The sequence below is a fragment of the Alosa sapidissima genome, chromosome 2, assembly GCF_018492685.1.
Source record: "Alosa sapidissima isolate fAloSap1 chromosome 2, fAloSap1.pri, whole genome shotgun sequence".
NCBI classification, from domain to species: Eukaryota; Metazoa; Chordata; class Actinopteri; order Clupeiformes; family Clupeidae; genus Alosa; species Alosa sapidissima.
In genome coordinates this window covers 22856190-22870196 of record NC_055958.1, presented here as the reverse complement: position 1 = coordinate 22870196, position 14007 = coordinate 22856190, and positions in this window count along the sequence as shown.

Below are 14007 nucleotides of genomic sequence, written 5' to 3'. Positions count from 1 at the left end.
AATCCAAAAATGAATGTGTTGTTATGTTATTAGGAGCATTTCCGTGGCTGTTACGTCTGTGCATGCTGCAAATTGGTCTTTGGCTTTGCCTGAGACATATCCTCAGAGGCCCACATAAATAAACATTGTGAGCCCAAAAAATGGAGAAAATCATCTCTGCAGAAACTTTGCCCAGCCTCTCATTTCAAAGTCACATGAAGAAATCTATCCCAGAGTAATCTCAAATTGTTTATGTATTGTTTTCAAATATGAATCTGCAACCTAACCCTCTCTGAAATATCTGAGTCTGTAAACAAGCAACCAAACTGCAGTAATTCAGTCCATCCTTTTATTATTTTTCTATTTGCGGGCACAAGTCAAAATTATGATTTTATTACATGTTCAAAAAACTCAGGACAGCATTTCAGTTTCCAGCATTTCCACCAGAGTTGCAGAGCGTGTGCTGAAAGAACAAACAGCTTTAAAGGTGATTGCATATAGTATGCTGTCCAGCCTCAATGGCTCAATGTGCCCTTTCTCCAGTGATGTGACAAATGGGCTCGCCTGTGTGGCAGTGGATGGTGCTGCTCTCACTGGGACAAAGCAATCTCTCTGTGCCCAGGGACAAATATTTTATTTTATGGCAAAACTTATATAAGCTCACATGTGCCATAATATATGATTTTCAAGGACAATTTAATGTATGCTGGTTATGACTTGATCAGAAGCATATGTGTGGAATACCTAAGATACATATATAAACATACAGTACATAAATAAAAAATACTGCAATCGTTTTTTTTTCATCAATTATGGAACGGATACAAGTAATTTGTTTGGAGAAATGTCACCTCTCCTAGAACCACCCCCACAAAAACCCAGAGTGACAGTTGGGATGTAGAGTGGAGAACTGTCTCTGTGAAGTCTCAGCGAATAATTTGCCTGCATGTAGATCATAAATCATTACAATTGCAAATGAAATCCATGCTGGTATGAAGAGTGGATTGTTGATGTCTTTCAAGGCTGATATAGTGCATTTTGCCTTAACTACATAATCTCAAGCAGACCCAGCCCCCCACCCCCATCTCACACAAGGCCCGACTGCTCCAGTGTGAAGGAGATCAGCTGCTCTGTGAGTGTGTGTGTGTGTGTGTGTGTGTGTGTGTGTGTGCGTGCGTGTGTGTGTGTGTGTGTGTTTTCACAATGTATTGTTCCAGCGTCATAGACGAGGCCACACTGCCCTCATAAATACAACCAGAAGGTAGTGATTATTTTCCAAGATGTGGATAACAGGACCCTGCCAGTTCATGCCTCTTTAAGAGTGTTTTTGGCGTGCTGGCCTGCTTCGCCTCAAAATTATTTTTTTTTGTGTGTCATAGGAGAGTGTCTTGTCCCGTTCTCTCCATGGTGGGAGTATGCCTGTGTCTCTCAAAACTATTTCATTTTCACCATGCAACTGTAATATACAATCATCTTTTTATTCTGACATAGGCTTTCTAAAACCACCGCATTTGAAGTTAAAATAGTGAAAATCCATTTTTCCATGTAAATGGATTAAAACTTGTAACAAGCTTGAGTTTATTGTATGCAAATAGGTGGGTCTTGTTATAAAAACGTTTTCAAAAAACTTCAAGCAACCATAAAGTTTTATTACAACTGGCTTCTTATGTATAAACTATTTGCATTGCGGTTATGTGATGACAAATGGAGGAAAAGGATCTGCAGAAAATAGAGAACAGCAAGTTGCAAATGTTTCCAGTAAATGTCAGGGTGGGTCGGTATTAGTAATGTCATGCAACATTATGTGACGTCTGACAAAAAAAAAACATATTAATTTTGTGCATTTCACAGTAACTTTTTAAAGCAGTTCGGACTAAACAACAAACCCAGTGCCCTTTGTTACTGTACATTCATTCATTGCTGGAGTCATTCCCTAAAACCAATAAGACCAGTACTTGAGGACACTGATGAAATAGAGTGAGTTCAACCTTGACAGACTCTTTTTCCTACCAGAGAATGCCTCAGGAACTTGTTTGATATTCCATGATTCCATGTTTATAAAAACAGAGTGACATTGATCTTAATGAGCCAGTGCCCAAGGCATACACAGCGTGTTCTGTATGTGTCTGAAACGTCCAAAAGACCAACAGGTCTTGCTGGTCTGAGACCCACACATAGTACTGTGGATCTAAAATGACACTGGAGACACTGGAGAGACTGTGATATCCCAACTCTAGAATATTCTCTAGATTATGGCGCATTTATATAAATGTTATTTTATTCAGTGGGTCATATTCCACTTGAGACAATGATTGTATCATGCAATGTATTTCCCCATGTAAGTTATCCAAGGAAATCATATTCCCATGTACATTATTCATTTATATCATACAGCTGTATGTTCCTTGGTTTTCTTTGGGTTAGATCAATAATAATCCAGGGTTCAGATAGAGATGAATTTCAAAACACCCTCAGTTCAATCCCTGAATATCTCTCATCTGTTGCGTGCATCAAATGAAGTGTCTCATGGGTATGCTTCTGATCCAGCGGCAGACGTCAGGGCAGAGAGTTCGCATACTGCACACTCCACTCTTCATCGCCGCCTTATTAAGTGCTCATCACCTGCACATTGCTATTAATCTCCATCTTGATACAGACAGACAAGCATTGCGCAACATTGTGTGTTTGAAGAACACATACTTAAATTCCTGTCTTTTTAATTATGTTTTCAAAACACCACTGGCATCTGTCCCAGAGTTCTGTATTCAGAATCAGTGACACAAGATGAAACTTGGTGGACAACTGTTTATTTTCCTAAACACTAAATAGGACCCCGGAGGATATTATGGCTCACTTCACGTTATCTGCGACTTCAAAGCCTCTGCATTTGAATTGATCCAGCTATTTCCACAGACTCTGCTACAACTCTGACTGTCAAAGCAACAACAAGCACTGTGTTGCAGCGGAGAGGCTGGGCCTGCGCCAGTGACTTAGGCAATGAGGATGTCTAACCGCTGAACACCTCATATCCTTTTTATTGCTTATCTGCTCCGGCCCGGTCTCAGGCTCTGTGGCGGAAGCGAGTGATAAAGACAACTGATTCCTCTGTTTTATTCTGTGGTTTTCTCAGGTCTCACACACCAACGCTCTGAGCTCTCTCTCTCCCACACACATACATATTACACACACAGTCAGAGTTGCTTTGCAGATTTGGACACAGACTTAAACGCTTTGCAGATCAGATTCAGACACGACACGTCCATTGAAAGAGAGAAAAATACTGGTTCATTTATTTTAGAGTAAAATGCACTTCACTTAGTGGAATAATGCATAATAAATAATATAATAAACGGTCTATAATTGCCCTGCCCATTAAATGTTACTCTGACTGTACTGTGTCAGTGCTGGAGAGGTATGTGTTGGCTATGGCCCAAACCTGAAGATGTGTAGACTAATTATGCATGGCGGTAAAGCCTTGGATGACAGAATGTGAGCAGAGAGTTGCATTCCCATCAGCTTTTACTCACCAGTAAGGAAACAAAACTTTATTGTTTTGTTACTTGCCTGGTCTCCCAAACAAACCCATTTAATTAAATCTCCGTTGAGATCATATTTATTTCTTGTCCTCCTACAAGTGAAAGAGGAGACAGTCGACATTAGAAGCACTCTGCCACTCTGTGCACAACGAGCCAACTCTAATTTGACCCCTCGATTTAATTTCAATGACACAAATGGAAACTATTTGTACAAATTGAAAAATCTTTGGCTATTATGATGTTGCAAGACCTTTTGCGTGGGATATGTTATTGCAAGACTCAAGGTTGACTTCTATTTTTCTCACTTGAAAAATTCAAGGTTTGGATGAAAGACCCCAACACTTTTCTCAGGTTATTGCCAAGAGTACTTTAATAGGTATGAGAGGACATCACTCAATCAAAAATCTGTTAAAAAGTGTTATCCAACTCTGTGTCCTTGAGACTTGGTGTGGATGTAAATGTCCAAGCCATACACACACATTGGACTCAGAGCTGCTAACAGCGCTAGATACAACTTGCTGCTTGTGGTTGACGTACAGTCTCACTGAGACAAGAGTAATGAAGAAGACTGTGCGCTCTTATTCAAAATCCCTGTGGCAAGTGTGTCTTCAATAACAAACAATCTCTCTATTGAAATTGTTTTGCCTGTTCCCCAAGAACATTGTTTGGTTGGGTTTAGGATAATCAATTTATACTGTATATTTCTATGCTGCTCATGCTCAACAAATAGATGGGTTTGGGCAAGTTGTAAAGCTCTGATGGATTACTTCTATATTGTGCAAGTCTTAACAGATTGAAGCCAGCACTGTCAACAGTTCAATAGATTGACTTGCTTACATTTTTGCTTTATCTATGCAAGGAAATTCAGCTGTGTTTACATGAGTTAAATGAAATGAGTTGTGCATACAGTCATTGTCTAACTCATAGCAATGTTTTACCTGAGAGAAATACATGCAGCATTAAACAGCAGGAAGCAATCACGCCGGCACTGATCAATAGAGTAACGTGATCTTTTGTTGTTGCTGTTGTTATTGTTGTTGACCAATCGTCTTTTCATGTGTGCCTGAGCCCAGCCGCTTGAAGAGTGCGGCAGGAATGCAGTGCGGATGGCGGCCCATGAGAACGGCCGTAATGAGAAGCAGACAGGGGAAGTCAGATGCTGTTATTGTCCTCCGCAGGTTTGCCTTGGCTTCCTCCAGTCCTCCCTGCAGGCCATGGAACACATGAATATTTAAATAGGAAAGGAACTTCCTTAAAACATCAATCAAGCTCCATCTATTCAATTATAGGATTTAGATCTGAAATGGTCATCCGTCAACAGCTGCTGATGTGAAGAAATGGGGCCCTTGGCAAGCAATATGAATATTCCGACCATGTGGACAACGGGCCAATAAAAAACAGACTGTATGCTTGGCAGCATCTAAGGAGAACAAGTTGAAAGTCCATATTTTAAAGAAAGATGGAGTTGGTAACAAAATGCAATAAGATATGCTGAAAGGCTTTTTAAGATATGGCATGATTCAGTGATTGTGTTTTGCTTTGTTCTTCCATTGCTTGTTTAACTTCATTATTCAAGCTGATCACTATTGCAAAATGCTTAGTCTCCAGGTGACTGACCTATCAGGTTTAATCTCGGAGGGAAATACATGTTGCATAGATGCTGATAGTCTGCTTTGGCATCTCTGTGCAAGTTAATACCCGTGGATTTTCCAAATGCCTTTTCGAGGAATCTAATCACGTTTGTGTGTGTCATCTACAACATCCACTCTAATCCCTCAGCATATCCTCACTCTCCATGGGGAGTGTACATTCATTGGGAGACTGTTATGAATATTCTCCCTCTTACACCTTAAAGACAGTCTTCAAGTCCAATAGGTTTGGGAAATCAATGCAGACCAGATTTATAGTCGAATGAGAGCAATGCTAAATTGAATCCTTTTTAAACATATCTGAGTTAGCTGGATACTGGTAATCATCATACATTTTCAAGCAGTGAAATGTTATTAAGCAAATTTAATCAGCGAGAAAAACTGATCCCAGAAGGTACAAACTGAAGTATCACAAATGTGTGCCAGATCCATTTGGAGGGAAGTGGTTAACTACAGCATAGAGGAAGGGTGTGGCTCTCCTTAGGAAAAAAACAGATCTGCAATCTGACAGTGTTCTTTGAGATAGCTAAATAGATTATGGGATTATATTCAAATGCACAATCCCTGCTCTCGAAGGATATCACAGAGTTAAGAAGGAAGATGATACAACTCCACAAGCTTAAGTGGACGCTGATACATTGAGACTTTGGACATCTGGGCTCCATTTGGCCTGCTCCTACCTCTCGTTAATGAAATAAGAAGTGGACTGGACCCTGGCACAACATCAGATGATTGGAGGTGTGTCATTTACTCTTCCTGACTTATCAGTCATTGAAGGATCGCACACAATGGGACACTGCCCCTCTCTCTGGCATAACAACAGATGAAGAACAGAAGCCATCCAGAGAAATCACTTCTCTGAAAAGTTGATTCTGAGTGGAACCTATCCTTTGCTAACAAGAGCCAGACACAGCTGAGAGAGTGCTATTCTTGGCAGTCTGCTCAGGTCGTCTATGAAAGACAGATCATAAGGCAAGACCAGACGTCTTCTACAGGGATTTTGGGGAGACCACTGCAGTGGTTTGTTAATAAAATGTTTGGGTTTCGTATTATCTTTACATATTACTGCTTCCTGGTTCTGATTTGGCTCTGCTAATTATGTTAATCACCAAAGTTTAGAGTAGGACCTTGGTTAATATAGCCCACTGGAATAGTGTAAACCACACGAGCCTGGCACTCTGATGAGGTCCAAGCGAAGGAAGAAGCAACAGCCGTGCAAAACCACTGCTTTAATTACACGAAATGATTTGTTTGTGGGAGATCATTAGTCTTGCTACTTCAGGCTCTGGCATGAAAAGGCTCCAGTTCAGATGGCGTTTATGAGCTGTTAAGCCTCAGTATAGCATTAATTAATGCATCCTTACAGACCATGTTTCAGTGTTTCAGCTTCTTGAAATGTACAAGAGTATCTTCACATACATACACGAAAAGCATGAGCTGTGTGGACAGTTTGACCAAAGAGAGAAGAGAAGCAAAATAAGCAACTAAGCAAATAACAGCTAAATTAACAGAAGGTACGAGTGAGTGTTAGTTGGGGCTGTGTCATAAAAGCAGCTGGGTAACAGGCTACAAAACCATTACAAAGTGTGGATGCTAAAAATGTGTCTGTAATGTATTAGAGTAAGTCCCTCAAAGACCTCATGAAAGGCTCTTTCTTCACAATAAACAATTCTCCATAGAACCAGTGAGTTCTTTAGTCGAAAAATACCAACTGTCTTTGCTTTGCTGTGATGACTAAGACTTCTAGCTGTCAGTACATTTAAATTTAACAAAGCACACGTTCCAGACAGATAGTTGAAACATGAAATGATACATGTCCAACAGACCTTAAGGTTTTCATAAAACAAAAAAAGACCTAAAAGTCTTACAGACCACACAATATTTTCCTTGTATTTTGGCGCTTTGTGTTGTAGACCTCCCTTATAGAGAGTGGAGCTGAGGATGAGACGATATGTGTGTCCAGTGAGGGGGCGGCAGGGTTGAGAGGGCCTATATCATAATCCGTAACATAATATGCTCACAACCCTTAGGGAGTAGAGAGAGGCGCAAAACACAACAAAAGCCTCTCATTTCATATAAATATCCCAAATAAATATTTTTCAGCTTGAGGGCAAAATGGTGTAATATTTGATCCAGCCTTTCCTTAGAAGCCAAGAGAACACACTGAGTTATTATTGTTCCACTTACTACCCTGATGTCTCTGTGTTTTCCATGAGGCCTTAGATGGCTCAGGGCAGCTCTCGGGGCCTTTGAAAGTAAATAGAAAAGAATTCCGGATCTGTGAAGCTTTTTTCTTCAGCTCCCTCATCTGTCAGGGAGATTTTGATACCTCGGACTGTTTGATATGCGCTGGAATCTCAAACCCGACCATCCATTTGGTCAAGGACCATCTGTGGAGGGTTAAGGTATTTTTTTATCATCTTTGAAAACATTCCGTGGAAAAGCAGCGCTGCACTGGGGGATGGCTTTGCGGTGTCATGTCGTAGAATCTCAGCATTCGGAACCAACCTTCATGATTCATAAACTCTGAATGTGTTCTGGGACTTGATCCTCCTCTATGAGGAACCACCCAGTGTTTCTTAAACAACCTGCAACCGCCTTCCCTGGCTCTTATGGAAAGCCTCACTTTAATTTATTTCTTTATAGTTTATTTCTTTTTTAGTTTATATTCATGATATTTGTTGAATACATGAAAGTGTTAAAAACCTCAAGTCATAATATAGTATTTGATGTTGTTGTTTTTTTTATTCACTACAGGAAATCATCATGACAACGTTGTGCATACCAGCTGTGTTGTACAATTTGTTGTAAAAGTGACATTTTGAAACTGTGTACTGAAGTTAAGCAACCAAGTATATAGTAAAACTGTTAATAATGACATTAGACAGACCACAAAAACAACATCTATCAAAGTAGAGCTGGAGACTCCCTTTGCCTGGTGACCATGAGGGAGAGAGGAGCTAGATAGAGAGGAGGAGAGATCATATTGGGGCCGTCGTGTGCAGTCGGAGACTGTTTAACACAGATCCCACATGTTCTCCCTCTCCCTGGAGCCTCTTGAGCTGCGTGGCCACACCGGCCTGCTCTGACACGGCGTCGCGGGGCTTCCCGACCCGCATAAATCACCGGCCGTCTCAGCACCTCCACCCCAGCTCAACCGCTGCTCTGGCAGGGGCCGCTTGATCCCACATGCGCCTGAGCTCTCCCGCATAAAACAACTGCAACACTGACAACAGCCAATAAAGCGCGGAGCTCCGGAAAACACTCCCGCCTCCACTGGCCCCTGCACTCAGTGTCACTGCACGCTTTTCCTCCAGCGCATTTTACTGTGGCTCACCGGACCAGCTCCAGTGCACGTAGAGCCGGTGTTGTGTGCAGCCTGTGCAAACAGCAGTACAGCTGCAGTCGGTGATAAAAAACTGCCCGGTGCTGGACCTCTAAATAGGCAGCTATGAGGCAGATGAGGAGCTGATGGGTGATCCTCACGGCTCACACACCTGAGCTCCACCCTGTACTGACGTGACGAGAGAGTTACTGCATCCTCCACACCCCCAATCAGTCCACCATCTGCGACCTGGGCACTGGCAATCTGATGTAGGGTTAACCACTAACCCTCTGTTGTTCTATGAGTCAGAAGAAGCTCCTCAGCCAAATGCTGTGACTGAGGATGAGCACAGATAGGCATGTTGGTAAATGAGGCATACATGTGGTCTGATTTAATCACCAACAATAGCACAGCCAATTCATCTGCAAAAAGCAGTAACACAATACAAGACATAGACTTGAAAATATCCTCATAATGTGAAATCCACAGAGCTCCAGGGATTGTAACCAGGAACTCTGTGGTGCACGCGCCAAAACACAAGAATAATATGAATCCAAAACAAAACCACAAACAAGTGCTGGCTTGTGGGCATCCATGGAGATACCCAACCATTGGGCCTTTCCTCACCATGATTAATATGTAAAAGCTAAACTGTGGCCAGTGTGCAATTTGTCTGACACGTGAGGCGGGATGTAGCCTTGGAGAGAGATTGGCATTTGGGGGCTTACCTGCGGGATGCTCGGAAGGCTTCAATCACACCCCAGTGGAGCAGAAAGGGAGAGTCGCTAGCATCCATCAGCCAGGCCCCTGTCTGACATAATGTTTGCTTAATGAAACCCAGCTGGCCGCAACATCAGAATTTAACTTCATACATGTCTAGCAAACATAAAAGTTAGTGCTTTAAACACGTCCAGATTCCTTGGTGTGCCACAGGGCAGAACAGCCTGTTCGCTGTGATTACAATCAATGGTGCCGGTGAGCATGGGAGTGGAAACAAGCTCTGGGCCTGGCTGTGCAGACACTCTGACACACACACACACACACACACACACACACACACACACACACACACACACACACACACACACACACACACACACACACAAGAATACACAAACTTGGAAACACAGTCTCTATCGTTCTTGCTTTCGTATTCTCTCTCTTACACACACCCAGTTCAATACATTTGTACATACACACACATTCAGAAAACACACACACAGAGGATATACATATAAAGTCTCACACAAAACTCTCTCACACAGGCAGCAGGCCGGCACCCCTTTTATAAACATAGTGGTTTGCCAAAGCCATGTGTTGGTTTCCATCCTATTATATTTAGACACAACTTACTGGAATAATGCAAATCACATTAGATCACCCCATTGGTGTTTTCATGTAGGAGTCAATCAAATGAAACAGCTCCTTCCTGTGTTTGTGCAAAGAATAATAGAATGTCTGGAGTTGTTATACTTCACCTCAGAGCTCCTTGTGTGATCCTTCATAACACAAATTAGCTGAACTTTTATAACATTATAACATGCCAACCATTCTACCATTTGCCTCTCGTTTATAAGACACGAATGAATGAAGAATAAAGAACATACACCACTCTGATCTGAAAACACATGTGGGCTGATTTTAAACAGACTCTATACATAAAATAACACAATGGCACCAGTAAGACAATACATATGGATATTGGGCATCACATAATAGCAAGATTTTACCAGTGTCTGGATATACTCTGACTCACTTTGCTCTTTTCATATATTGCCTAAAGATTATGCACTATTTCTTGCCTAAGGAAAATCCATGTGGAGAACCATGAGGATTAACAGATGTATACATTTACCCGATCCATGTGTCAGACATCAAATATTTCACAATCTATTTGTGTCATCTGTCAATCATTACACTATGATTGGTATTTGATATTATTCCCTACAATCTTCAGCCCTTACAGATTTATTCTCCTTGACCTCTGTAAGGGGAATGGGCAGTGCTGATCCTATTGGAAAATTGCTGTTCCTCTCCGCCCTTTGGCCTCTTTTGTTCTCCTGGGGATGTTTAGGAGATCCTTCTTCATCCTAATATGGTGGAAGTAGTGATCAGATTCAACAACACAACGAAGAGAATTTGACGAAAGTACACCTCTTCTCCAAACTCATTTACATTGCACTTACAATGCGGTATGCAGAAACCCCATCCTGACATCAAGCAGATTCTTGCCCTCTGCAGCCCTGTGCGGTTTCTGCTGTGCACCCTAATGACAAGCTTCAGGTTTCTTTTGTTATTCCAGTGGCTCCCTCCCTTCGTCCTCCTCATCGTACCCTCACCTCCTGTCAGGAGGAGCAGGTCTGTGTGAGCGTCAGGCGGAGCTCCCTCTTGACAGAGTCAATTACATCTGCTGTGTGTGGATTTGAGCTGAACCCGACCCCGTGACCGCATGCTTGTCTCAGAGCCAGGTTGCTGCCCTCTGGTGCCGTCCTCCTCCTGGGAGGGGGCCCGACCTTTTGACCTGCCTCGGAGGTCCTGCTACCATCCACCACCAGCGACTTCAGAGTGGCGGAACTCCAGACCTGTTCTTTTCCTGCTGACCCCTGGCATGGCCTGTCTCAACACCAAACACCAGCAGCAGCAGCATCACAATAGACTCTGACACCGGCACACTGGGAGAACTGAGGAGCATTCACTGGAGTCTGCTACAACTGCAACAAATGCCATCATTGAATTCACAAATATTTTTTTTTTTTCCACTTTCAAGCGTGCAATTCGTCTAAATCATATCCACTTCAATGTTATGCCAATAAATGTACCACAGATCACTCTGCGTTAGAGTGATGTATTAAGCTCTTTGTTGTTGATTGGACTCCGTGGCTTCATTACAGAGGTGAAATAGGGGGGTCAATAATTGTTTATTTTCTGGAAGAGCCTTCGGGGAGGATTACTGCTAATCAGCGTTCAGATTTACCACGGTTAATAGTTTTAGGATATGTAATAGATTTTGAAATATCGCCTAGTCATGGAGCCCTTGCAGCGGGGCACGAGAGGATGTTTTCCTTTGGGCAAATGAGATCTAGATAATACGCTCCCAGGGGGTTGTTCTCCAGTTGCTAAGTGAGATTTGCACGGGCCCCCGCTCTGTTTACCTTTCCACTCTGTCCCTGAGCATCCAGGGGCCACTCCATCCTCTCCACTCCTCTCCTCTCTACGCCTTATCTGCTTTAATGTGACACACATGTCCCTGAGAGGAGGTGACGAGCCTTCATCTCAGGAGCCTGTGGATCTTAATAAACTTCACAGACAACTCACGTCAGGCTGTGTACACAATAGACAGCACCCTGCCGCCTTTACCCCGCAGCACACTGGGATGGACACAGTGGGACTTTGAGATATTGGAAGGATGACTTTTCTTCAGGCATGAGTGACTTTACTGCATAGATTTGTTATGATTTGCTTCAGCCACAGAGGACCGACAAGGACTCAAAGTTGGGTTTAATTGTCCCGATTCATTGTGGAAAGTCACAACTGTCCTCTGGCTCTGTGAAAGGCTATTTCTAGATTGCATAATTTCTCTTAATACTTTATTTCTCATACTGAAAGTTTCAAACCAAACTGTTTCTCTTCCACTTTCAAAGAATATTCTCAGCACAACACTGCTCTCTCCCTCTAGTGACAGAATGAGCGATGCTGTAAAAGTCATTAAAAGTGTTCTGCATTTGACTCAGTGCACAGCAGAGGGCTTAAATATATTTCATAGGCCTTGAATAATGCTTAAGGGAGCATAAGCACTCCTGGCTAGCCTTGGTGAGGCCCCAATACCCTGCGGTAGAAAAGGATTTTGTACTCAGTGTGTGTGGCTTTGATAGAAAAGCTCCCGTCTCAGAAAGGAACAGTGAGGTAGACAGTGGTCTGGTGCATCTTAAGTCTTAGTCAATAAAAAGAGATTACTCAAACCAAAAAGACCTGTCACTAAGTGTGTTTTGCTTTGGGCTGGTTAAGGAGATATCCTCACTGATCCTCACTAAGACTAATGGAATTAGCATCAGCCTCTTATAAAGATAGCTCTGGAAAAGATCTGCTATTTGATCAGTACTGGATAATTTAGACATAACTTTAGTCTTAGTTGAACTGAAAGGAAAAATAATGACATACACTGTTAACAATCTCACTGAAAGGACATTAATCACACATTACAATTCAAAGAGGGGTGAATAAGTATCTAATAAAAAAGACTGGATTGCAGTTGATGTGTTTATGTGGGTCTATGTGTCTGTGTGTAGTGTAGCTCCTCATGGTGTGGTGAGCATAAGCACTCTGGACTTCATTAGACTTGGAGTGAACATCCTCCCGGTCTGACAGTCTTTCATCTGTGGCCCGCCTGCTCCCACTCACCGGATTGTAACCAGAAACACACCGGACCCCTGGGCAAGGTCAGGGGAGTCCTAGCCAGCACAAAGCATCTAATGAAGAAAAGGAAAAAAGTTTTATCAATTGCACAGGATATTGTTGCCGTTTGTACCTTGAGAGCCCCAATCCACCCAAGGACCATGACTGTGAAAGATTTTCCTTTGTGACATTCCATACACACATCTAGTCCATGGGCTTAAAAATAGAAAAGAAGAAATATGAAGAAAAATGACTTAATTAAATTGAATAAACCACACAAGAGGAGAAATTACACAAGAGGAGAAATGTCCTCTTTCACACAGTGAACTTCACTGTATACTGTTCTTTTTGGCATCTAAAACTGCCACTAATTACCAAAGAACATAAACATTTGTAGGAGTATGTATGGAAACCCTCTGGTGCTCTTGTGTGCCATCCTGGGACATGGGGAGGGGTTGTGCGGGCGGTTAAGAGCGGCTAAGGGCAGTGATGGCGTGAGAGCTTTGATGAACAGTAAATATGGCATTGCTAATCTGCAGAACGGGTGCTGCTGGGTTGGAACAAAATCTGTCCGAGACAGGGCTGGGCTTTGTTGGTCTATTCAAAAGAGACAAAAAGGTTAGTGTTTCATCACTCTCTACTCAAATAAAAGACACAGGTCAACAGGCAAGAAGAGTAAATATTTGAGTGAGCGCAGTTATTCATCTCCACGCAGCGAGCAATCCTGTTTACATGGCATTTACGTTTGCATTTCTCCTCCGCAATCCTGCACTATCCGATATGTGCGTGTATTTCATTGTTGAAGCTTTGCTCCTTTTGTCCCCGCCAAAACTTTGCACCCACAGCTGCATTTTGGGCGGCTTCAAAGGAGAGTTGAAGCCTTTGTTTTGATGTCTTCACACTTGAGGGCAATGGCATTTGCTGTTTGTAGGGGCTTGGGCTGAGAGAGGCTGCAGAGGGGGGAGGAGAGATGGACTTGGCTGGGAGGAGAGGAGGCCTTGGCTCAGCCACGAACAGGGTAGCAGTGCAGACAAGAGGATTACCTTGCATGGACAGAGAGGAACTAATCTCTTGCGACATAATAGAACTGTACATAAACATGCTGAATAGCAAAGTGTTCAAGGAC